General features: G+C 42.4%; 1 protein-coding gene and 1 long non-coding RNA gene across 2 annotated transcripts in view; both read right to left on the bottom strand.

Annotated features, from left to right (window-relative positions):
- LOC140001150 (uncharacterized) overlaps positions 1–27,369 on the bottom strand; it is a 239,159-nt gene that overhangs the window by 19,955 nt on the left and 191,835 nt on the right. The gene's annotated exons all lie outside the window — the stretch shown is intronic.
- On the bottom strand, positions 18,587–26,049 carry LOC140001152 (uncharacterized). Its single transcript, XR_011806282.1, has 2 exons — positions 24,214–26,049; positions 18,587–23,975 (listed from the first exon to the last, which is right to left on the bottom strand). It is a non-coding gene; the product is annotated as an uncharacterized lncRNA (long non-coding RNA).

Genomic DNA, 27,369 nt, shown 5'->3' with positions numbered 1-27,369 from the left:
TCGCTGAGACCTGAACAGGCCGAGACCAGAGCAGTGCTGGGAGACCCGAGACACTACGGAGGGACTACCGCTGGACGGAGAGAGCCCTGAGAGACGCTGCGGAGCCACGGACGGCTCTGAGAGACACAGAATAGACCTGACAGAAGCTGCAAAACGCGGGGAAATTGAAGTAATTGCGGAACATCCGAGATCGAGTTGCTACGGGAGACCAGAGGCGTCAGTGGACACCGGTAGCTGACCCTCACCGTGAGGCGAGTCGGCACAGAGCAGAGGGGCGGACATCAGGACCCTGCAGCCTGTCTGACATAACCATGGAGGCAGCGGCAGCAGCGGCTGTGCTGCTTCGCTCTGGCATTCTTTTTATAAAAGGTTTATCTTGCAATGCAAAAAAGACTATTCGTCCCCAGATCGGTGTTATAACTATTGCTAATGACGACTTAGCTCTATTGCAGGGCAGGAGTGCAGAGACGCAGATCACACTGCCAAATGACCACCGGCAGGCTCTTTCACAAACCTAAGGTTGCAGCTGGCACTGCCTGCAGCCGTATAGCAGACGTTCCACTCTCTTTCCTAACTAGTAATCATGTGTCTCATCCATTTGTGGTGAATGGTCAGTGGCAAAAAGAAAAGGAGGATGCCACTGACACTAACAGCATGGGTAATAGGAGTAGTATAAGTGACACAGGTGATGGTGTGGGGCGCTCTGCCTGCTGCTCGCCTTCACCTGACTGTGCACTGCTGCCAACGGTGCTAGAGTAAAATGTGAAGACTGCTCAGATGGCAGTGATGAGAGTGCTTGTGTGAAGAAGATATGTGAAAAAGATGTGTGCTGAATCTGATTTTGTGTGCAACAGTGGTCAGTGTGTGCTAAACAGATGGCAGTGTGATGGGGATCCGGATTGTGAAGATGGGTCTGACAAAAGTGCTGAGCTGTGTCATATGAGAACAGTGTCATGGAAATGTGATGGTGAAAGAGACTGTGACAGTGGAGAGGATGAAGAGAATTGTGGCAATGTGACTTGTAGTGCAGCAGAGTTCACATGCAGTAGTGGACAATGTATTTCCAAAAGCTTTGTCTGCAATGGTCAAGGTGACTGCTCCGACCCCTCGGATGAATCTTTGGAGCAGTGTGGCCGCCAGCCTGCACCTCCGGTGAAGTGTTCTGTGAGTGAGGTGCAGTGCGGCTCAGGTGAATGTATCCACAAGAAGTGGTGATGTGACAGAGATCCTGATTGCAAGGATGGAAGTGATGAAATTAACTGCCCTTCTTGGACCTGTGGACCAGACCAGTTCAGATGTGAAGATGGGAACTGTGTCCATGGGAGTAGGCAGTGCAATGGTGTGAGAGACTGTCTGGATGGCACTGATGAAGCAAACTGTAACAATGTTATTCAGTGCTCTGGACCTGGCAAATTCAAGTGCAGAAGTGGAGAATGCATAGATATCAATAAAGTGTGTAACCAGCAGAGAGACTGCAAGGACTGGAGTGATAAGCCCCTGAAGGAATGCAACATAAATGAATGTGACTGTCCAGCTGGGAAACTGTGGAGTTAGTGATGAATGCCAAAACCCTGGTATCTGTAGTCAAATCTGTATCAACCTGAAAGGCTATCAGATGAATCCTGCTACAGGAACCTGGAAAGGGCCATACGGCAAAGCAAATTAGATAACTGTTATTTAACTTGTCAGAAGATAAAAAAGAAAGTGTTTCAACAAGCAGCCACGGGAGGGAAGAATCACTGAACCCTCGGTGTGAGGGACTGTACCTTGTTTTACTGACTACTGAAACAGCTGTGAGAACCGCAGAAAGGGACCCATGTATCCAGAATAAAAGGACCAGTAACTACTGAAACTCGGAGGGTTGAGTCCGCTCCTGGGAAACTGAAACTCAAGCTAAGGAAGAACTAATATTCTGGCAACGAGGCTCTGCATGAATTAAGGATGCCAAATAAAGGGGACAAGCTTGAAGTGAGGGAAGGGAGAAGGCAAGACCAGGGCAGGACCCTCCACTGTGGTGTGTATGGTCTACCGAGGGAGGCAACCCCTATGGGTATTGACTGCCGAGTGAGAGGGCCTCGACTGGACTTCTCCCACACTAAGGTTAGGTTGTCCTGAGAAAATAACATAAGAACCTTTATTTTAACCTATATAAATTTGTGATTCGTTTTCCAGGAGCTGGATCACCCTGACAGGCCGAACGGTAACACAAGCCTGAATCAACCCTGAAGGTGTTTGCCTATTATGATCCAGATACGTGGGCAGAAGACAGATCGTGGGACTATAGGACCCCAGTATATATATTTAATAGAATAATTAGGTTATTAGCTGTAATAGAAATAGTTATAAATGATGAGAACTGCTTTGTATCAAAATTGCCTAGCTTTGGATTATTTACTAGCACAAGAAGGAGAAGTCTGTGGAAAATTTAGCTTTAGTAATTGCTGTTTAAAGATTGATAAAAAGGGTGTTTCTTCCTAGTAGCTGATAGAATGTTATGTTCTGGTTTAGGATGAGAAGAATGTTAATAATATGCTGATGTTTTAATTGTTTTTAATTGTTACAGAGCAGTGCTTACACCAAGCCAAGGACCAAGCCAAATTCAGCTTCTCACTGTCCTGCCAGCAGGCAGGCTGGGAGGAGGGCCGGACTGCTCGGGGTTGGGTTGGGCATCGGACAGCAGGTGGTGAGCAATTGCATTGTGCATCACTTGTTTCGTATACATTATTACTAGTAGTAATATTATCATCATTATTATTGTTATTATTATTATTATTTTCTTGTTATCTCAACTCACAGGCTTCACTTTCCCCTTTCTCTCTCCCATCCCAGAGAAGGAGAGGGGGGAGGTGAGCGAGCAAACACAAACCTGGAAGGATATGGAATGGGATTTATTTTCATGGCTGCCTGGTGGACCATGGGTTAAAAGAGTGTTATTTTTATTGTTATGTGGTGTAAAGATGTTATTGTCTATACCTTGTATGATACCTTGTCTTACATTATCAATACACCGGGTGATAAATAGTACATTGGTAATAACTTCATTAAAAAAGGAAGGGAATATGTCAATTATGATGCTTAAGGATTGGACCCTCCAAGAACAAACTGATGAAATCCAATTATTAATAACAGAAGAGAAACGAATTGGGGATATTAAAAAGAAGATAAGGGATTGTGAGGAATGTTTTAACAATTCCAATTCGTGTCCATAAATTCGTGTCCATAAAGAACAATTCTGTTTGAATCCTGTCTGCCTCTGGGCCCTGCACTGGCAATTTAATTCTTGAACCACAGATGCAGTGTATCCCAGTCTCCCCCTCATTCCAGTCAATTAATCACGTCTTCAGAAAACACTCCCTAAATTTATGAACCTGTTTGCTTTTGTTATTCTGGACTTCTATTTCTAACAGTTACAGCCTTTTTTTCCTGTCTTCTTCGAGATTAACTTAACACTGCTATAGATGTGTCTGTGAATGGCTGGGGAAGAAAGTTTTAATTACTCGTGAAGCGTCAAATAAGAAAGCTGTTTGTGTTTGATGTCTGGGAGTTTCAGAACAACTGATAACAACTAGTGACTGTTATGGGATACTATGAGGATCCTTGGTATCTGGCCAGGGGGGCCAAGAGATTAAGAGGAAGAAAAAAGAAGCTGAAGGACGGTTGGGAGACAAGACCTGTGGAGAGTGTACAGAGAGTGTTCCATAAACTTGGAATAGTGCCGAGTAAGTACAAAGGGTGAGAGGAAGACTACAAGCCTTCAGCATGAAAGACCCCTAGAGACCCCCAGAGGAGACTGATGCGCATGCTCCAGTAGGAGGGACTGGACCCTGGAACCTAATTATAATAATCTATTTTTTTTTAGAAGTAGTAATGAATATGTATTAGTCTAGGAGCATAAAAATCAGCTGCTTGATGTAACTGGTGTGCGTCCTGGTGGAGCAGACTCCCGGTGCACCCAGCGCTGATGGCTTACCTCTATTTCTTTATATTATTTTAATAAATCCTATTTTTTTATTTAATCCTAATTTGAATCCTGAGATATTTAAAACACTGAGGTCCTACTGCTGAGGTCCTACTGCTGAGGTCACAATGCTGAGGTCACAATGCTGAGGTCACAATGCTGAGGTCACAATGCTGAGGTCCTATTGCTGAGGTCCTACTGCTGAGGTCACAATGCTGAGGTCACAATGCTGAGGTCACAATGCTGAGGTCCTATTGCTGAGGTCCTATTGCTGAGGTCACAATGAAGATGTCACAATGCAGAGGTCACAATTCTGAGGTCGTATTGCTGAGGTCACAATGCAGAGGTCACAATGCAGAGGTCACAATTCTGAGGTCCTATTGCTGAGGTCACAATGCAGATGTCACTATTCTGAGGTCCTATTGCTGAGGTCACAATGCTGAGGTCACAAGGCTGAGGTCACAAGGCTGAGGTCACAAGGCTGAGGTCACAAGGCTGAGGTCACAAGGCTGAGGTCCTATTGCTGAGGTCACAATGCTGAGGTCCTATTGCTGAGGTCCTATTGCTGAGGTCACAATGCTGAGGTCCTATTGCTGAGGTCACAATGCGGAGGTCTTATTGCTGAGGTCACAATGCTGAGGTCCTATTGCTGAGGTCACAATGCTGAGGTCACAATGCTGAGGTCACAATGCTGAGGTCCTATTGCTGAGGTCACAATGCAGATGTCACTATTCTGAGGTCCTATTGCTGAGGTCACAATGCTGAGGTCACAATGCTGAGGTCACAAGGCTGAGGTCACAAGGCTGAGGTCACAAGGCTGAGGTCACAAGGCTGAGGTCACAATTCTGAGGTCACAATGCTGAGGTCCTATTGCTGAGGTCACAATGCTGAGGTCCTATTGCTGAGGTCCTATTGCTGAGGTCCTATTGCTGAGGTCCTATTGCTGAGGTCACAATGCTGAGGTCCTATTGCTGAGGTCCTATTGCTGAGGTCACAATGCGGAGGTCTTATTGCTGAGGTCCTATTGCTGAGGTCACAATGCTGAGGTCCTATTGCTGAGGTCACAATGCTGAGGTCACAATGCTGAGGTCACAATGCTGAGGTCCTATTGCTGAGGTCACAATGCAGAGGTCACAATGCAGAGGTCACAATGCAGAGGTCACAATGCAGAGGTCCTATTGCTGAGGTCCTATTGCTGAGGTCACAATGCTGAGGTCACAATGCTGAGGTCACAATGCTGAGGTCACAATGCTGAGGTCACAATGCTGAGGTCCTATTGCTGAGGTCCTATTGCTGAGGTCCTATTGCTGAGGTCCTATTGCTGAGGTCACAATGCTGAGGTCACAATGCTGAGGTCCTATTGCTGAGGTCCTATTGCTGAGGTCACAATGCGGAGGTCTTATTGCTGAGGTCCTATTGCTGAGGTCACAATGCTGAGGTCCTATTGCTGAGGTCACAATGCTGAGGTCACAATGCTGAGGTCACAATGCTGAGGTCCTATTGCTGAGGTCACAATGCAGAGGTCACAATGCTGAGGTCCTATTGCTGAGGTCACAATGCTGAGGTCCTATTGCTGAGGTCCTATTGCTGAGGTCACAATGCTGAGGTCACAATGCTGAGGTCACAATGCTGAGGTCCTATTGCTGAGGTCACGATGCTGAGGTCCTATTGCTGAGGTACTATTGCTGAGGTCAAAATGCTGAGGCCTTATTGCTGAGGTCACAATGCTGAGGTCCTATAGCTGAGGTCCTATAGCTGAGGTCCTATAGCTGAGGTCCTATAGCTGAGGTCCTATTGCTGAGGTCCTATTGCTGAGGTCACAATGCTGAGGTCACAATGCTGAGGTCACAATGCTGAGGTCACAATGCTGAGGTCACAATGCTGAGGTCCTATTGCTGCGGTCCTATTGCTGAGGTCCTATTGCTGAGGTCACAATGCTGAGGTCTTATTGCTGAGGTCTTATTGCTGAGGTCCTATTGCTGAGGTCCTATTGCTGAGGTCCTATTGCTGAGGTCCTATTGCTGAGGTCACAATGCTGAGGTCCTATTGTTGAGGTCAAAATGCTGAGGTCCTATTGCTGAGGTCCTATTGCTGAGGTCACAATGCTGAGATCACTATGCTGAGGTCCTATTGCTGAGGTCCTATTGCTGAGGTCCTATTGCTGAGGTCGCAAGGCTGAGGTCCTATTGCTGAGGTCACAATGCAGAGGTCACAGTTCTGAGGTCCTATTGCTGAGGTCACAATGCTGAGGTCCTATTGCTGAGGTCCTATTGCTGAGGTGACAATGCTGAGGTCCTATTGCTGAGGTCACAATGCTGAGGTCCTATTGCTGAGGTCCTGTTGCTGAGGTCCTGTTGCTGAGGTCCTGTTGCTGAGGTCACGATGCTGAGGTCACGATGCTGAGGTCACGATGCTGAGGTCACGATGCTGAGATCACTATGCTGAGGTCCTATTGCTGAGGTCCTATTGCTGAGGTCGCAAGACTGAGGTCCTATTGCTGAGGTCACAATGCTGAGGTCACAATGCTGAGGTCACAATGCTGAGGTCACAATGCTGAGGTCACAATGCTGAGGTCACAATGCTGAGGTCACAATGCTGAGGTCACAATGCTGAGGTCCTATTGTTGATGTCCTGTTGCTGAGGTCCTATTGCAGAGGTCACAATGCTGAGATCACGATGCTGAGGTCCTATTGCTGAGGTACTATTGCTGAGGTCAAAATGCTGAGGCCTTATTGCTGAGGTCCTATAGCTGAGGTCAGAATGCTGAGGTCCTATTGCTGAGGTCACAATACTGAGGTCCTTTTGCTGAGGTCCTATTGCTGAGGTCCTATTTCACAGAATTTCACAGAATTTCTAGGTTGGAAGAGACCTCAAGATCATCGAGTCCAACCTCTAACCTAACACTAACAGTCCCCACTAAACCATATCCTTAAGCTCTACATCTAAACGTCTTTTGAAGACTTCCAGGGATGGTGACTCCACCACCTCCCTGGGCAGCCCGTTCCAGTGCCTCACAACCCTTTCAGTAAAGAAATTCTTCCTAACATCTAACCTAAAACTCCCCTGGCGCAACTTTAGCCCATTCCCCCTCGTCCTGTCACCAGGCACATGAGAGAACAGGCCAACCCCCACCTCTCTACAGCCTCCTTTAATGTACTTATACATAGCAATAAGGTCACCCCTGAGCCTCCTCTTCTCTAGGCTGAACAAGCCCAGCTCCTTCAGCCGCTCCTCATAGGACTTGCTCTCCAGGCCCCTCACCAGCTTCGTCGCCCTTCTTTGGACCCGCTCAAGCACCTCGATGTCCTTCTTGTAGCGAGGGGCCCAAAACTGAACACAGTACTCGAGGTGCGGCCTCACCAGAGCCGAGTACAGGGGGACGATCACCTCCCTAGCCCTGCTGGTCACAGTGTTTCTGATACAAGCCAGGATGCCGTTGGCCTTCTTGGCCACCTGAGCACACTGCTGGCTCATATTCAGCCGACTGTCCACCATCACTCCCAGGTCCTTCTCTGCCTGGCAGCTCTCCAACCATTCCTCTCCCAACCTGTAGCTCTGCTTGGGGTTATTGCGCCCCAGGTGCAGGACCCGGCACTTGGCCTTGTTGAACTTCATACAGTTGACCTCAGCCCATCGGTGCAGCCTATCCAGATCCTCCTGCAGAGCCTTCCTACCCTCGAGCAGATCGACACACGCAGCTAGCTTGGTGTCATCTGCGAACTTACTGAGGGTGCACTCAATGCCATCATCCAGATCATTGATGAAGATGTTAAAGAGGACCGGCCCCAGCACCGAGCCCTGGGGGACGCCACTAGTGACTGGCCTCCAACTGGACTTGGCTCCATTTACCACAACTCTTTGGGCCCGGCTATCCAGCCAGTTTCTAACCCAACGAAGCGTGCGCCAGTCCAAGCCAAGAGCAGCCAGTTTCTTGAGGAGAATGCTGTGGGAGACGGTGTCAAAAGCCTTGCTGAAGTCAAGGTAGACCACATCCACAGCCTTTCCCTCGTCCACCCAGCGCGTCACTTTGTCATAGAAGGAGATCAGGTTCGTCAAGCAGGACCTGCCTTCCATAAACCCATGCTGGCTGGGCCTGATCGCCTGCTTGCCCTTCAAGTGCTGCATGATGACTCCCAAGAGGATCTGCTCCATGAGCTTCCCTGGTACTGAGGTCAAACTGACCGGCCTGTAGTTCCCCGGGTCTGCCCTCCGGCCCTTCTTGTAGATGGGCGTCACATTTGCTAGTCGCCAGTCAGCTGGGACCTCCCCCGATAGCCAGGACTGCTGATAAATGATGGATAGGGGCTTGGCCAGCTCCTCTGCCAGTTCTCTCAGTACCCTCGGGTGGATCCCATCCGGCCCCATCGATTTGTGCACATCCAAGTGCCGTAGCAGGTCACCAACTAGTTCTTCGTGGATGGTGAGGGCCACATCCTGCTCCCCGTCCCCTTCCACCAGTTCTGGGTACTGGGTATCCAGAGAGCAACCGGTTTTGCCGCTAAAGACTGAGGCAAAGAAGGCATTAAGCACCTCCGCCTTTTCCTCATCTCTTGTAACTAAGTTTCCCCCCGCATCCAGTAAAGGATGGAGATTCTCCCTAGTCCTCCTTTTGGTGTTGATGTATTTATAAAAGCGTTTTTTGTTATCTTTAACGGCAGTAGCCAGATTGAGCTCCAGATGAGCTTTGGCCTTCCTAATCTTGTCCCTGCACAGCCTCGCTACATCCTTATAGTCCTCCTTAGTGGCCTGCCCAATTTTCCAAAGATTATAAACCCTCTTTTTTCTCCTTAGCTCAAGCCACAATTCTCTGTTGAGCCAGGCTGGTCTTCTTCCCCGCTGGCTCATCTTTGGGCGCATGGGAATAGACCGCTCCTGCGCCATTAGGATTTGCCTCTTAAAGAGCGCCCAGCCTTTCTGGACCCCTCTGCCCTTCAGAACCGCCTCCCATGGGACTCCACTAACCAGTGTCCTGAGCAGCCCAAAGTCAGCCCTCCGGAAGTCCAATACAGTGGTTTTACTGGTTCCCTTCCTGGCCCCGCCAAGAATAGTGAACTCCACCATTTCGTGGTCACTCTGCCCAAGACTGTTCCCGACAATCACATCCTCCACCAGTCCTTCTCTGTTTGTGAAGAGAAGGTCTAGCAGGGCACCACCCCTGGTAGGTTCACTAATCAGCTGCGTCAGGAAGCTATCTTCCACGCTCTCCAGAAACCTCCTAGACTGCTTCCTCTGGGCTGTGTTGTGCTTCCAGGATATGTCAGGGAAGTTGAAGTCCCCCACGAGTACAAGCGCCGACGATTTCGCAACTTCTGTCAGCTGCCTGTAGAACTCCTCATCCGTCTCCTCATCCTGGTTCGGCGGTCTATAGCCAGACCCCGACCAGGACACTAGTCTTGTTGTCCCTGCCGATCCTAACCCAAAGGGACTCGATCTTGTCATTCCTAGCCTCGAGTTCTACAACATCGAAAGACTCTCTAATACAGAGAGCCACACCGCCACCCCTTCTGTGCTGCCTGTCCCTTCTGAAGAGCCTATAGCCAGGCATCGCAGCACTCCAGTCATGAGACTGGTCCCACCACGTTTCCGTGATGGCAACCAAGTCGTAGCCTGCCCGCTGCACGATGGCTTCCAGCTCCTCCTGTTTGTTACCCGTGCTGCGTGCATTGGTGTAGATGCACTTCAGCTGGGCCTTTACCTTATCCTCCGGCCTTGCCATTGCTCCCCCTGGCACAGCCCCAACAGTCCTTGCTTCAGCCCCATCCCCCTTCTTACCTAGTTTAAAGCCCTATCAATGAGCCCCGCCAGCTCCTGGCCCAGGATCCTTTTTCCCCTAAAGGATAGGGACCCGTCTACGGCCATCAGACCAGGTGCTGAGTAAACTGCCCCATGGTCGAAAAACCCAAGATTTCTGCATAGGCACCAGCCCCGGAGCCACGTGTTTAACAGGTGGGCTTTCCTTGTCCTCTCCATACCCCTCCCTGTCAACGTAGGGATGGACGAAAATACTACCTGCACTCCTGCTCCGTCCACTAACCGTCCCAGCCCCCTAAAGTCTCTTTTGATAGCCTTCAGGCTTCTGTCATCAATGTCATCACTGCCCGCCTGGACTATCAGGAGAGGATAATAATCAGAGGGGCGTACCAGGTTGGGGAGCTTCCTGGCAACATCCCTGACCCCGGCCCCAGGGAGGCAGCAGACTTCCCTACGGGTAGGGTCAGGCCGACAAATAGGGCCCTCTGTTCCCCTAAGGACAGAGTCACCCACAACAATCACCCTTCTTTCGTTCTTGGTGGAGGCAGTCCTGATGCGTGGAGTCGACCTCCTCACCCTAGGCATCCTCCTGGGAACACTTTCTATCTCTTCCTCAGTTGCTGGTCTCTCAATCTCCAGGGCCTCAAACCTGTTTTGTAAGGGCACCTGGGAAGGTGGGGCCGGAAGGGGAGGGCATCGCCTGCCATGTCGCGCAGGGACCTGTCTCCACTCCTCCTCAACTCCCAGATCCCCTCCCTCTGCCCGACGGCGACAGGGCAGGGGGTCCACCCCCATTTGGGGTGTCTCACCCCGGTACCTCTCCTTGAGGCCCTGCAGGGAGTTGCTCCAGGAGTCTATCTCCCGCTCACATTCCCTGATGGCCCTCAGCCTCTCCACCTCCTCCTTGAGCTCCGCCACCATGCGGATCAGGTCATCCACTTGCTCACATCTCACGCACGCAGTGTCTCTGCCTCCCGCCGACGGCAGCAGCAGGCTCTGACACTCCCTGCATCCGGTGACCTGAACCGCTGCATTCTTTAACGGGCAGTCGGTCTGGGTGTGTACCGACCTCCTGCAGAGCGCTCCGTGCCTTGTGGAGACCATTATCGCCTAGCTAAAGACCGTCGTTAAGAGGCGTTCGTGTGGGCGGGGGTTGCTCTCCTCCCTTCCTGCTCGCCCTGCCTGCGCGACCTGTTTGATTTCACAGTGGAGAAGATTTTAAAAATGACTAATCTAAGAAGAACAAAAGGCAGGCTGCAGCAGGGAAAAGGTAAAGTTGCTTTTGTACTTTGCAAGATGTGGTAAAGTATCAGCCTTTTAAGGCCAATAATAATTCAATTCTCTGATTAAAAAATGAAAGAGGTGAGAGGAAATATGTGAATGAAAGGATTATGGATAATGTTGAGTTCTGCTGTGCTTCTGTTTTTAAAAGGCAACCAAAGTGCAATATCTTGTTACATTTCATGTGTGCTGGAAATGAAACAATACATTCTGGGATAGCTCAAGTTTCATATGAGAGAGAGATTTTTAATTTTAATTTTTATTATTATTATATATTTTTTGAGATAAAGGGGCTACATGAAACATTGTCAGGTTGTCAGGACTTGCATTTTAAAACAGAAGTGCATCAAGATTCTGTTCTGGGTCTTCTATGTTTTCTCTGAACTGTGAAGCGATAGACTAAGCAGTTCTCTTAATGCAGTAAAATTTAGTTTTGCATTGCATTTTGTGGATGCAAATGTAGTACTTTAGCACTGGCAGGTAATTGGTGAAAGAGACAGCTGCTGTCTTTCTCCTAACTTTGCTCTCCAATTTAAAATGCACTAGGTGAGTGGGTGAGTCATTTTTTTTTAAATAATTACTAACTTTTGACTCTGTTTTTAAAACCTTAAATATTCTCTCCTGTCTTTGGTAAGATAGTGGTTTTATTGTTGATATTGCTGATCATAGGACACCTGTGCTATTGCTACTATATGTTTTTGCTCCGTGATGAAATTCTTGTTTGTACACGAAAGTAGCGTGTGAAGAGTTCCTCTTTCACTTGTGTGTGTGTTAGCTCCCTGTCAGATTTAACCCCCCCGCCTTCCAAACCAGTAATTTGCCTTTCATGCCAAATGCTATGTGAAGTTACAGTGTTTGAGTGGTGATCACTCATGTGGGTAACATTGCCTGATTTTTCCTAATATGAGAAAATATCTGGATGCTATAATGTGCTGATTTTTGAAAGAGATACCAGAGAAGAGACCTTGTGCTCTGTATCTCTGTTGTGCTCTCATGCCATCATTGGGTGTGCACCCCTTCCCCCGTGTGCCCTCTGTTACGCACTCTCTTCATTTTACCTCTGGCTCACTTGCTGTCTCTCATTGTCTTGGCTCTTGCCCTTTCACTTGCTGTTCGTCAGTCTTTTGTATGCTCCTTTGTGTTCAGTCATGGGCACGTGCTCTCTTGCTCTGTCTTTCTCACACGTGCTTCTTCATGCTTAGTCTTGTGTGCTTGCCCAAGTCTTTTTCTTACACAGTCACATTGTCCCTCTTCATCTCTCATACCGTCTTGTGCTCTGGCTCACTCTACTTTATTGCTTCTTCCAAATTTCTCATTCACTTATACACTACGTACATCAGGTACAGAGGCATACACTACATCAGTTGTTTATTCTATATAGTGGATATGTTGAACCCTTCTTTGTAACATGTTGCATGTTTTATGGCTAATCTGATGATCCATCAGTGAATGACAAACTGCTCCATTAATTGGATCATTAATATTAATCCAATATTAATGCTTGGTTTTGTTTACTTCCACTACTTTATTAATATTATTCTCATTTTGTTTCAGAAACTCCAAGTGGAAAATAAAAAATCAAGTATTAGAGAATTTAAGGTCTTTGGGATTTGCTAAATTCAGTTAAGAACTGATTTCATTATTAATTCCAATGTCCAATAAAAATTGAATCTCACTGGGCAGGGTTTAAAATTCTGGCAAGGGTATTATCCATACAACAGCCTAGTCTGTCAGTGGCTAAGCATGTTGCAGTGGAAAAACTGAAGTCATAGCTTCAGGTAGTACTGTAGTCCAGCAGAAGGAATTTAAAAAAAAATAAAAATTAGGACTGTAGGCCTACTGCTAGCTAATATTTATCGACCCTAGCCTTGGTTAAATGATGCAAACACTAAGCAAATGTTTTCAGTAATATGGTCTATCAGAATTCATTGGAACTTAGAACTGAAACGTAATTAAAGTCAAATATAAATTATTGAGAGCAAGTAGTTTCAGGTTAAGGAGTTGAACAAAGATAAGTTAGTAACTACTTTCCTCCATGAGAAGGGATGATGTATGAAGAAATTACATATTTCCATTAACTTTTTGTGTGTTGCCTGCAGTCTGCTTTGGAGAACATACCAGTTCCTCAACCTGAACTTATATATCAAATTCCAGGTGTCAAACCAACAAGTAGATGTGTCAAAATGTTTGATTCCTGGGTTCTCAGTTAGAGGTTCTGAACCCTCTACAAAGAAAAATGGGCAGAAATAAATGGGTCATCTTGAAGTTGGGGGCTAATAATGATGGAGAAGAAAAAGAAATTTAAGTAAGCAGAAAATGTGACAAAAAGAAGTGGCTATCTCTGAGAGAAAAACAAAACAAAACAAACAAAAAAAAAAAACAGGAATCTGTAGGTGCTGCTAAAAGACTTCATGTAGACCTTCACTCAGCTTGATGCAGAAAGTGGGCTTGTCCTACACATGTATGGAAGACTGGTGACACTGACTGTGTAGCTTTGTGTCAAGGAAGCTGCAGCATAGTCCTGACTGTACGTGATCGTCTCTAGCACAGAACACAATTATCAGATTCAGTTCAAAGAGAAATTCCAGACTTTGGTCAAACATACATTGAAGGTCAGCTTATGATTTTTTAATTATGTATTTTGTTTCCTAGAGATCATTATCATTATAGATGAAATGGCAAAAATTTTTATCAGTTTACTGAAAGCACAAGTAATACAGTTGTAGAGGCTAGTAATAACGTGAAAGAACGCAAAATTATTACACAAGTTTATATTTCAAAGAATCATTCCTGATTCTGTTTCTTATACAGGAATATCAAAGAATGGCATTCATTCAATTGAAATGAGAGTGCACTATAGCAGTTTCCAAATATTAAGATTGCTGGAGGGAACTCCTGTAACAATAAGTATATATCTTCCAACATACTTAGGTATGCACAGCAGAAACCGATGCCATTTACAACAAAGTGTATTGGTTCTTTTCTTTGTAATCGTCTGTCACTTCTTGCCTGGTAGTAACATGCATTATTCATTGATAATAATTTATATTTGTTATAGTTTTTGAATTTTATAGAGGTTTTCCTCATTATTGAAACATTATGTACACAGATTTTGTTAAACTCGGAACTTAGAAAATGGAAAGAAGTGGTTTCAAGTAGAGTATTTGGAAGATCATAAGAATGTGGATGAAGAACTTCATGCTTCTTGTCATCTTAAATGAATTTTATTATTTAAGTTCCTCTTTGGCTGTATATAATTGCTTTATAAATATTAAAGTGTCTAATAATCACTAATATTGAAACTGTGAAGGTTTACGGATATCTTCAAGGCAAAAATGGCAGGGAGAGTAACATTTTTAGCTAGACCAATACAGTTAAAAAAAAAACAGGCAAGCTTTTGGATATGAAGCCATTTTCTGGCACCTACGCAAAAAGACACTTAAATAAGGCATGAAATAAATTCTCTTATGTTCCTGCAAGATTGAGAACTGTTGCAAAACTTTCATAACGAGTTATAATGTAGTTCAGAAACATCTGTCAGTGCTGTTGGTCTAAATTTCTTGATACTTTTAACATCCATTAATAACTTTTTTTCCATTTAATAACTTTTTTTTTCTCTCTAGATTTATAGTTTAAAGAAAAAAAATAGCCTATCACACAGAAATATTTTCCTATTAAAACTTTATTAACAATATATCTTCTTATTAACAGTCTCTTATTTAAAGAAAAGCAAACAGACACTATATATGTTTATATATATGTTTATATATATATATATATAAACAGTAATGACAAAAGAGCCTCACAACATTTACATCCATATCTTTGTTTTTTTCTTCTTCCTCTTCTTCTGAATGTTTGTGTAGAGTCTGCTTCCAAAGAAAAAATGTTGATGGCTTTATTTCCTCTTTCACATAAAAGGAATATTTAATGCAAGAGGCTATCACTGAAAATTGCAAGTTCTGACCATCTCCTAAATTCCTGGTTTTATGCGTGTCTGAGTATTAAAAAGAGTAGCCACTGGGTGGCTGCTGTGGTTGAGAGAATAATGAAATTCTTTGTAATGGTTATAGCATGACATTCTCTTTCAGAGTAAAGAGTGCTGTAGTGGATGAAGATCTTCATTTTCTTCTGTTATGGATTGTCCTATCATATAAAAGAATGCATTTTATGTGATATAAAAGTATCTTTAAAAATGTATTGGAACTCTGAGAACCCACTTGCAAGAATCTAAATGATTTTCACTTCATTCTTGAACACGGCTAAGTGCTTTAGTTGTTATTACTGAATATGATTTCATCCTGTAATTAAGTAATTCAGTGTGAGGCTAATAAAAGTTGTGTTTTGCAATTTGTGCATAAGAACAACAGAAAATATCATGAGAATCACCTTGACTAATTTTAAATTAATGAAATAACATTATCTTTAATGTCTTGCTGAAAGCAATTTGCAAATTATGTTAAAAACAAACAAACAAACAAACAAAAACATAATGGGAAAGAGTAGTTTGGGGGTTAAATAGTAATTAGTAAGATTAGAATAGTAAGACGGAAATAAAGGATCAGTGCCTTAAAAGATGTCAGGGTAAAAACTTCCATTCTCTAGAAGGACATTCTTTCACTTAAAAAGAAAATTTTGGGTGTCTAGTATGGAGGGGGACGGTAAGCTGGTAACAATGTCACTACTAGCAAAGACTGGTACTTGGAACAAATGACAATTATTTGCTCTAACGAGTAATTGCCCAAGATTAGGAAAGGTGCTGGGGCTATATGGGTGAAATTATTTTAATCCCCTTAATAAATAAATAAATAAATAAAAGTTAAAAAAGAAACAAAAATCACTTCAAGATTCATTTAGAATACCTGACTACAAGGTAACATTCAACGAAATCAAGCTCTTCATGATGGATAGATTCCACTGCAATAGTGTAATCTTCAAATTGAGAGTGGAAAAATAGTAAAAGAAAGTGTCAAAAATGAGACTTCGGAAGAAGTAATGAATTCTTTTAAACTAACTTAGTACTTAAGAAGACTTAAAAAAAGAAAATGGCAAATGTAGTAAAAATAGCAAAAGAGTAATAGGAGAAGTGGCAAGGGAAAAAGGAAGATATAAATACTGATAATAGGGATAACCAGATATGTAACTCCATTGAAGAATGGATTTGATTATTAATTAGTTGTGGTCAGCATGCCACTATAGAGGTGTTCGTGTGGAATGGGGGAAGTCTCATAGACATAGGAACATATGTCTAGACATAGGAACTTGATCTGCTTGAACCCCAGCTCTATAGGTTAACTAACGAAAGTAATTACAAAAATTAAGATGATGTTCAGAGAAAATAGAAAGGAAGCTAAGATGTGTGGTCAATAACATTGTTTCTTGAGTCAGTGAAGTCTGGAAGAGATACTAAGGAATTTCTGATGAGGTAGTTTTTGGAAACTGTAGATCTCTCTAACAGTATTAAAGGGAAAAAAGTAGATAGGAGTGTTCACTCTAGTCATATATGACATTTTAGCTTTCTAAATATGGATTATGGGGAAAAAAATGGTAGTAATAATCCAAGAGCCTAGGTACTGACATTCAACCAGTATCTTCATTGATTTCTTTGCCATGACAAATCTGATATTGAGGATTAAGAAAAAATTTAGGAAAAAACAAAAGAACTTTAGATCCTATGATTCTTCATTGATTTGCTTTAACTTAAATGGGTAAACAGGAAGAGATCTTTAATGCCCTTGGTTTTTAAAGGGCAAACTCAGAGAAATGAAATATTTACAAATACAACACTGAGGAGCCCAAATACTCAAAAGTGAGACATAAATTCAACATGAAAATTTGTTTTTGTTCCCAGAAATGTAAGTTGAAAGAGGGCCTGCAGCTGTCTGAAGAGTACTGACTTCCAAAAGGGTAGTAAGGAAAGAGGATGTGAGAATCCCAGAATCATAGAATGGTTTGGTTTGGAAGGTACCTTAAAGATAATTGAGTTCCAAGCCCCCTGACAAGGGCAGGGACACCTCCCTGGTGCCCAAGGACCAGGTTGCCCAAGGACCCATCCAGCCTGGCCTTGAATACTTCCAGGGGTGGGGAAGTGTTCCACATCTTCTCTGTGGGTAAGTGCATCCACAGCTTCTCTGGGCAACCTGTTGCTGTACCTCTCCACCCTCAGAGCAAATAATTTCTTCTTTATATCTAAACTAAGCCTCCCCTCTTTAGGTTACTCCTTGCCTGTAAAGCAATTCCGTGTTTCTCTTAGATAAACATTATTTTACCTAAAGTTACTTAGTAATGCACCAGGAATTTATTCAAAATAGTATATTGCTTTTTGTGTGTACTAATATTTCTAACTAATTTAAAATTTATGTACTTCCTTGCAGTAAACTTACGTTTTGTCTTCTAATCTTTTCTAAATGAAACATATTTGGTAAGGTGTCACTCTCAGCTCTGTTTCCAAGCAAGTGTTGGAAATAGGTGGAGAATTCATTCAAAATTTTAGTAAACTGCACCAATTTTGTGATTCTGGAGATGAATGAGGTTAACATTATTTAAGAGAGAACATGGTGAAAGCAGTATTGGACCATTTGCATGGAATTGCTGAAGTGCCTAAATTCTCCATACAGATAAGAATGTTTGAAATTGAATGGTTTTCACACATGCCAAATAGTGTATGCATGACTTCCCTGCTTAAATGCTTTATGCTTCCTGAAATTTGGTGACTTGTTGCCTCTTCAGGTGTAGGTAGAATATGTGTTGTTCTAAGACATTAGAAAACAAGAAGAGAAATTATTTTTGTGCCCTTATTTCCTTTGTTGGGGAAAGGGGCATAGGCCAGTAAGATTCTGAACAACTGAAATGTTAAAGCTTGTGGGCGTTGCAAAACAATGACTACATATATAAGTCTTTGCAACTGTTTGGAGCTGCTTTTATGAAAATGGTAATATACAATGAGAAGTAGTCCATGGAAACTAGTGCCTAGAACAAAAAGCCAATGTATTTTTTCTTTATTATATAATGTTCAATTATATGTGCCCGATAGCCATCCTGTGCAAAGAACATATCAAGAGCTTTAAACAAAATCTGATTATAGTTATATTCAAAGCTATTAGAATTGATTTCAGAAAAGCTCTCCATAACATTTACAGAGCCATTTGCAATTCTGGCTATAGCGGTGGGGGGGGGAGGGGACAAAGAGATTGTGGTCTCCTAGAGTACACAAACCTTTACAAAATCTTTTCTTACTCTTTGCTCCTATGAATCTCTGTGGTCAGTAATTCTGAGAAATTCCTTTGTTACCATTAAGATGGCCAATCCTTTCAGTTCTCTGAAGTACACTTGTCTAAAGCTAAACCCGTAAGTATAGACTATGTTAGAGGGAGGACTGCCATTTGTCTGGAAAATAGGAATTAAACCTGTGTTATCCTCATTGCGTTCTGTTAGGGTTTCTAGAAAAGATAGAAACTGCAAACAATTCAGCTTGATTTCCATATCTGTGTGGACATAAAACAGGTCAGGTGCTTGGTAATTCCTTATTTTGTAGCTCAACCGTGCATACGAGAGAAACTGACTTCTTACCAAGAGACACAAATGCATGATGTATCTAACTTCAAAACTGCTCACTCAGAATTAATTTGCTGTTTGCTAAGAAATGTGCAGATGCATATGGAGTTCTTTGTCTTTTTTTTTTCCTTTCAGTGCCATGAGCACTAGGTTAATTGAGGTGCTGGGTACTATCATTTAAATGTTAAAATTGCATTGTGGTTATCTTCTTCAACAAAGATATGTGCCTTGATGTAATAAACTTGGCATGATATTTAATTATTTGTAATAAGTGTGGTAAAATCACGGTCATTCATATTTTACAAAATCACAGAATCATCTAGGTTGGAAGAGGACTCCAGTATCACCTATTCCAACCTCTGACCTAACACTAACAAGTCCTCCACTAAACCATATCACTAAGCTCTACATCTAAACGTCATTTAAAGATTTGTTACAGAAAATGTCCAGTGCCGATCCATTAAAAAAAAAAAAAGTAATAAAAAGGTGTGCTTGTATATATATGTATTTAATAGTGGAATTTTAATTTGCAAGTGTAATTATGCAAATACCCAAAATATATTTGAAGGCTTTAAACTTATGCTGGCTTCGTATTTTTATAGCAAACTTTAATCTGAAAATAGACACAGCTCACAGCCTGTTAATAAAAATATATCTTCATCAGTATTAATTTATCTTCAATCCATCCATGATTCTTTTTAATTTTATTGTCCACTTCCCATCCCACAGTTAGAAAGACATAGTCTAGAAATGAAAAATTGAAAACAAGTGGTCTGGAAATTAAAAGTTGTGCTTAGATTGATCATAGCAACTATTAAAGAAGTTTCCTATTATTGTTTTTAAGACGTTCATGAAAATTTTAACTTCCATGTTTAAGGTTTCCATGATTTGTCTACTGTAGCATGCAGTAGGCAAGCAAGCATATTGTCCTTATCATTCTGCTTTCTCCTGAACAGGCAGAAGGCACAGTACAAAAACATACCTGGTACAAAAGGCTTGACAAGCAGAGATAAAACAAGGCACTTACAAAGTTATAAGTTGAGAAAAGTGGTATTGCAGTAAACTGACTGCGCCACCTGATCCTCCTGTGCACATCGGATTACTTGCAAACTAGCTGGATGCAGACGTTCTGTGTCTGAAGAAACAGATTGTTCTACCATTTTCTGAATTTGTATTGACCATGTCTTTCATCTTCATTTTATGACGAGATCAGTTGACTGGACTTAAAAAGGTCTAGGAGCTAATGATTTACCTTGAAGGCTTTCCATCATAGCTGTTTTTTTCCTGGTGGCTACAGCCTGTTGCCTTTTTTTTTTTTTTTTTTTTACTGCTCATAGTGAATTGAGCGTCCTGCCCTAGAAGTGAAGAATGGGAGATAGTTAGAGAAAGAATGAAGTGATAAACTGTTCCCTCCTTGTCACATTCATCCTGGTTTCCTAATAAGGGACTTTTTAAAATTGAGCCTTGCGCTACTGTGCATCAGGAAGAGATCTAAGCAACCAACAGGTGACATACATAGAAGTTTGCTGTGGTAAGTGGAAAGTTTAAATTCGTGATTTAAACTTTCTGGCTCAGCTCTGGCCAGCAGCCAGAACCTTTTGGAGCCGGCCGGAGCTAGCTCTGCTCTGACATGAGGCAGCTGCTGGGCTCTGCTCACCCCTGCAGCCAAACCCTTACCATGTGTACCCAGTACACAAAGCTTGGCTGGAATGCTACAGTACAGTTCCAACAATTCATAGAATCACAGAATGGTTTGCATTGGAAGGGCCCTTAAAACCACCTGGTTCCACCCCTTCTGCCATGGGCAGGGATACCTCCCACCAGACCAGGTTGCTCAAAGTCCCATCCAGCCTGGCCTTGGGCACTTCCAGGGATGGGGCACCCACAGCTCCTCTGGGCAGCCTGTACCACTGCCTCACCACCCTCATAGTGGGTGAAATTTGTTTAATGCACTTCTTCACAGATTTAGTCTTAATTTCTGACTCTGGGATTAAAGCTACAGCTGCCTAGAGGAGCCTGCTAAAAATTGATCAAGGGAACTGTCATCATCTTTCTTTTTCTCTTATGAAGTATGTATTTCTGTATGGACACCATTGGCACACAGAGATGAGGTAGGAATGGAGCACAGATGTGTTAAAACTTCAATTAAAAGCAAATTTCAAGCCTTAGGAGAGGTGATACTTTGGGATAGGGTGCGTGTGTTTTTCTTTCTTTGTTTTTCATGAAAAGCAGATAAAAACACTCATATCCTTATGGACAGTACTTAATAAGTTTATCTTTTTATTTGACGTGAGGGTATGGAACTGGATTTAATTTTTTTTTTGACCCATACAAGTGACTGGAAATTTTGGTACAGTTGCCAGAGACAACATCTGATTTTTTCACTGGTCTCTATTGCAAATTATATTTCCATCAGAATACTTTTCATGACGAATTGTTCATGAAAATGATTTCAGGAGGTAGAGCACCTGCTGAAGTCCTGCATTGCATATTAATGTAAAGGCGACAGGTCTTGCAATTCTTGTGTGATGTTCAACTCTGGCAACATGCAAACTGCTTTTTGTTAATGAATTGTGCTAAGTAATGCTTTACTCTTTTATGTATGTAATTATTAATATGTAAATTACCAATGCAGGTTGGCAGTTTGGCAGAGCAAGACCTTTTTATAGTTTGTCTTGTTTAGACTGAAGAAAATCAGAGGCAGTTATGGAAAAAAAAGGAAAATGGCTGAAATATATAGTTGCAATAGTTGTAAGCTGTGAGTAGGCATGAAACATTAGTTAAAATACATTAAATGTTTACTTAGTCAAATAGTGACTTCAGTCATGCAACAGAATGGTTCCCTGCTAGTTCAATAAATCTAATGAGGCAAAGCAGTACCTTTCCTGATGTTACTGGTTTACAGCCATTCAAAGGATACTACAGTGAGCAAATGGCTACTTCATTTCTTGATGCCAAGGACATTTAGCATAGCTAATGAGGGACCAAGACAAAAAAGGCTGTAAATTATTTTTGACGATTGGAGCTCCTGGATTAGTGAAAAACTCAGAGTTAAATCTCGGTGTCTGTTGCAGGAAATCTGTGCTTTTGGGTCTGTTCTTGTTTTAAATATTTATTGCCATATGAAATCAGGCTATGTCTAGCAAAAACATTGGAAGACTTGCAGAGAAGCAGGATCCAGAAAGATTAAAAATTTGGGCAAGTGCTTGGGTTATTGAAAGACCAAAGCAAATTTTGTCTGTAGACTTTCAGACTTTGGAAAGAGTTCAGTTACTTTTTGTTTGTGATTGCTATTTTCTGTCTCTTAATGAAATAAAATAGAAATCCATGTGTTCATATGAGATGTTAATTTGCATGTAATTATGAGAAATAATGATTCAGAACACTTCGAATCAAAAACAGTGATAGGATTCAAGTTTCCATAAAAATATCATCTTTAAGTGGTAGTTTTAATTCCAGGTTCTTTGCATTTCAATATGAAATATAAGACTTTACATCAGAGATTTTACATTACTTTACAAGCTATGTAATAAGTTGTAATAAAAACTTCCCATTTAAAAAAAAAAAAAAAAAGAAAGAAAAAAAAGAAAAAATAAAGATAACCAGCTGATGCATTGCCTGAGTACATATTTTCTCAGCCATTTGCCTCATTTTATGTACAGCTTAATATGTATTTTCTCTCTACTTTGTCTATAAATATATATTTTCATATCCATAAGAATATACTCATGTTCTTAGTAAATGAAGGCATGCTTTCAATAAATTGAATGTCCAGCTGGCTGAAGATTTAAACAGAAAAAGGATACAAGAAGATATTTGGTAGATAAACATGTTCTTGTTTAGTCTTTTTTGATACTGATTGTTTAGAACTCTGAATGCTTGCTTATGCTAGCTTTGGGCTGTTCTTCAAAAAGTCAATCAGCACAGTCTAGATGGTGGCTTTGATCTTTGTTTTTATATTTGTTTTAAGAGACTAAAAGACACGAAATTTGTGATTACATGGTTTGTGAGATCATCCCCCCCTCCACACATTATCCACAGATGGTTTAAGGGGACTAAAGAAAGGCTGCCCGCCTGAGGTTTTGACATCTTCATTATAGTCCCAGCAGGCTACTTTATAAACATCAGCATTTTTGCAGTTGTTCTTGCAGGTGCTTAAAGGAGATTGTGGCCTTTCACCTAGCATAATCAGCTTCCTTTTATTTCGCAACATTTACTATTCCTTTGCATAGCCTTATTGTTTTTACACAGTGCTCTTAAAGGAAAACTTAACGAATTATTCCAACACCTGCTTGCCACAAGGCAAACACTGATCTTCATGTTAGTCCTATGAGAGCTTACCACAGCCTCCCTAAGGCACATTTATCATGCAACTAGACGTCATCAGTCTCTGAAGGAATGTGATAGTGACTTGCTTACTTTCACATCGTGTGTCATCTGCACTGTGCAAAATTTACATTTCTAAACTTTGTATTTTATAGTTCAGTAAATAATAAAACCAACTTTTACAGACTTTTGGCAGAATATTTCTTAGGTCCAAATCCTTACATTTTAAATCACCTAAATTATGCTTGCTGCATTTGTCTGTTGCTTTTATGCATATCATTTTCCCATGTTTCTAGTTATGCTTCTCTATGCTTTGGATAAGTGGATAAGTATGATAATCAAAGTTTGTTTGTAATTTAAAATATTTATCAGCATGAAGAGTGATGCACATAAGCAACATTACACCCTGGAAAGGAACTGTGATAAAAAAGCAGATATGTTAACAACTGTTAAACCAGTGCAGAAACTAATTTTGCTTCTATTACCTTCTAAGCTAGCAGACTTAACCTTTGGTCTGAAAGTGGTCAGGCTTTCTGTTTGGACGTTATACTGCCGGATGAAGCAACAATATTGTAAGATCTTGTTAATGAACTCTTGATAAAGCATAGACTTACAATGAACCTTATTTTCTCACTGCTACAGTACCGATGCATAGGCAACAGAAATTATTCAAAAAAACCTTTTTATCCGGAATTAATACCTATAGACACACACGTGCTTGAAAGCCATCTTCTGCTTACAAGGGCCAAGTATTTAGAATTTCAGAAGCACAGAAAGCTGTCGTGTTGCTTACACGGGGGGTATGATTTTAAATAGTTGTGATTACTACACACCAAGCATTCCTCTGATTTTAATCCGTCTGTTTATGCCCACATGGAACTATTTTTTATTAGTTATATATTTCAGCAACCATGGCTCCTTATACTGCCCCCCACGGATTAATTCTGAAGCACAAGAAGAAGCATCGAATAGGATTTCTTTACAAATGTCTACCAGAAACACTCCAAAGCCTCGATGGGTATCAAATGCTGCCGGATCCCAAACACATCTTCTGCTCTTCTCTTGCTGATTCTCAGTCAAGGAGGCTTTGCAAGAGCCTGAAATCCTGCTCATTTCAGAAAGGGCACGGCAATCACGAGCACATACTGAAAACTTACTGACTCCCCCCCCCTCCCAAAATGACACCCAAACCAGTCGCGGGAGGGGAGGGGCGGAGGAGGGGAGAGATCCCATTTCCTACTTCCTCAAACAAACACCAAGCAAAATGCCGGCTCAGCGGCGCTGTGGGGCGGCTCCCCCCAGCCCCAGCCCCGGCCCCGGCCCCGTCGCTCCCCGCTCCAAACCTGCTCCGGGCGGCGGGAGGCAGCCTCCGGGCGGGCTGAGGGGCCGGCGGGCCGCGCCTGGGCCGCCCGCGCTGCTGGTGACAGCGCCTCGCTAGGCAACGGCCGCAACCTTCGGCGGCGCCGCCCCGCCGCGCACAGCGGCCCCCCGCGGCAGGAGGGCGCGGGCGGAGCGGGGGTTGAGGGGTGGGTGTGAGGGGACACCGGGGGGCAGCCCCCGGCCCCCAGGGACGCGCACAGCTCGCCCTCGAGTCCTGGGGAGGGTGGAGGGGGCCGTCTGCTTGTGGTCAAAGCAGGGGTGCGAAATGCGGCTTCCATCGCCGCGCTCGTCATGGAGGAGAGCGTCTCCTTACGGCTCCGGTGGAGCTCAGCGGTAAAGGCTGAGTTTTCCCTCAAACACAAGCGGTCTCCAAGTAGGCGAGCCACGCTCACAACTGCTCGCAGCTGCTGGCCCAGCAGCCGCCGGGAGTGCCCAGGCACACGTCCACACACAGACACATCTGTAGACACAATGCCGACAGAGCTCAAGGAGCAAAACGCGAACGGATTCTGTCAGATTTGTATATGAAAAACAACAGATAAGACCGAGTCGGTCCCATTCATGACATGGAACACTGCTTTAGCAATTTGTAAGTGCACAGAGCTTACTCCACCCTAAAGACTTGATAAACAAAGAGACATTTAGAAAGCTAAGCTGTGAAATGACTGAAACAAAAAGGTGTATTTCCAGCTTCAGTTCCCTAAAGCGTGTAAGTACTTCTCAGAAACATAAGACAGGACAATGTAAAGATGTAATCTGCGATTAAGTAGTTCTTCTTTCACAGGGAAAACCAAAACCAATGACTTTTCAGGGACAGCAAAAACTCTTGATGAGACAACAACCTTACTCACTGTTGAAAATACAATCCCTTTACATCATTGGCCTCACTCTGCTGCTGTTCTCTCCTTTTTCTTCTTTTCTCTCTTTTCTTCACATTTATAGATCTACACCCTGAAGCTAGAGATTTACCAGCACGTCGGCCACTTCTGCCTTTTCCAGGCTCTGAATCAGTATCACTTTCCAGTTGTAGTAAGGCAAAACGAGATGCAGTGGTAGGGACTGAACTGATTAGAGCAGATTCCATTGCCATGTCTGAAATTCTACTGAGCTGGCTTCTTTTAATTATCAGTTTCCTGGGAAAGTAGCACAGAAGGTAGAATGAAAACATTGTTTGATCAAACAAGCAATAATTCATATCATTAAACCACAGAAGTGTTTTTTTTTTGGCTCAAAAAGCATAAGACAGGGCTGGAATTGGGGGAATGAGGGAGAAATCAAAAAGATACAGTATAATTTATTTATATTGTAACTGACTACACTGTATTACCTTAGGTAAATAAAGAAGAATTACATAAAAAAAAAAAAAAAAAACAACAACAACAATCTACCAAACACATTTTAGGCTAATACATTCGCTCTTGAGAGATTTTGTGGAAAAAAAAGGTGGCTCTAAAAGAAGCTGGTCTTCATGTTCTGGGCGGAAAAAGACACAATAGAATAGAATAGAATAGAATAGAATAGAATAATTTAGTGCTTAAAAACTATTTCAGATGCCATCCCCAGAGCCTGACAAACACAATTTAAAAATGAAGTAGATAATACACATACACAAGCTCCAGTTTGGGGTAAGCAGCCTTATCTCTTCTTTTACAAGAAGTTTAATTTTGTTTGCAATGCACTGGAGATTCAGCAAGCAGTTTTCTCCACAGGGAGGTGAACCCAGCATTTCAGCTGGTACCGTCCACAAACATCAAGTTCACCTGTTCTTACAGCAAGACACAGAGGATACACTGGGGGGAGACGGAACTGAGCAACACTTATGCCTTCTGTTGTTGCCTGTAGCTAAAAGCAACGTACATCCCTGGGACACCATTCTAAAGATCAAATCATTTACCTAACATTAAAGCTAGATCCTGGGTATATCTATGTTTGTCCAACTGCAGTTTTTCCATGCAGAGTTTGGTCAATTAGCAGAGTATTGAAAGTGATGATATCCATCTCTGATTACAAATTTCATAGAAAACAGACATCTAGATATGCTGACATATTATGACAGAGGTGTAGTGAGATAATACATACTTCTTGAAATTACTGTTCAAAAGGAATCTTTAGAGTTTGAAACAAGTTCTTGAGTTATCTGCTTAGATAACCTACAAATCTGTTCCTTATTAAGTACTATTACAAAAGAACATGAGACTCTGCAGAAGTTTCCACAGGCTCTCTTTACCACTTAACTCCAGAATTTCTCCAGTCCAAAATTGTATAGGTGCTCCATATATACTCAGGTATGTCAACATGCAACAATAGCATGGCAGAGACCATTCCCCAAAATAATGATTTAAAAGGAATATGTCATTTCACTTTTCAGAGATGAAAGAACCATGCTCTACTCTTAAGTTTACAGGAGACAAAAAGGTTACAGAAAAGAGCATTCTCGTCACACAAAGTTACTCAACTCCATTTCTCTCAAAAGAAGAGAAGATGAAGCTGGTCATCTTAGGAGAAAACGGCCATTGAGCTGTGAATCTACTTGATGCTGATATTCAGATTAGCTGATCAGACCACAACTATGTATCTAGAAAATACAGGTCAATCATATCTACATCATAAGTAATTCATATTTGTCACTCTTTCAATGACAGAACAGGATACATTTGGATTTTTGTGCAGACAAGACTGTGCACATATGCACACGTGTGCATACATTGACAAATATTTTAATGCTAAATAACTATATAGTTAACCAGCTGAGGAAATTAGTTAAAGTTGAGAGACTTCATGCTCTTACTAGCTGGACACGAAATATGTTGAAACTTGAAGCTCAGAGAAAAGATTACAGGTGCATCTTTACAGCAAGAAAAAGCACCAGATAAAAGTGCTCAGTCATGTTCCACAAGAACTTATGATGCTGGATGTTGCTCTAAAGCAGACAACACTCAAAGTTTTGTCTGCAGACTCCCTGCTGTGCTTGGCTTAAGAAAAAAAAAAAAAAAAGAACTATAGTATGACTCTTCAGTAAAAGCTTGGAATTTCTAGTCTCTCTCTACTGTGGTGTATTTATAGTTAATGTAAACAGTACAACGGCACAACAGTCTTTATTTGTACAGTGGCAGCAGTGG

Source organism: Anas platyrhynchos, chromosome 38 (genome assembly GCF_047663525.1).
Source record: "Anas platyrhynchos isolate ZD024472 breed Pekin duck chromosome 38, IASCAAS_PekinDuck_T2T, whole genome shotgun sequence".
In the NCBI taxonomy this organism is placed as follows: Eukaryota; Metazoa; Chordata; class Aves; order Anseriformes; family Anatidae; genus Anas; species Anas platyrhynchos.
Note: the sequence above shows the minus strand (reverse complement) of the source record. Positions and strands in the feature narration are given on the sequence as shown.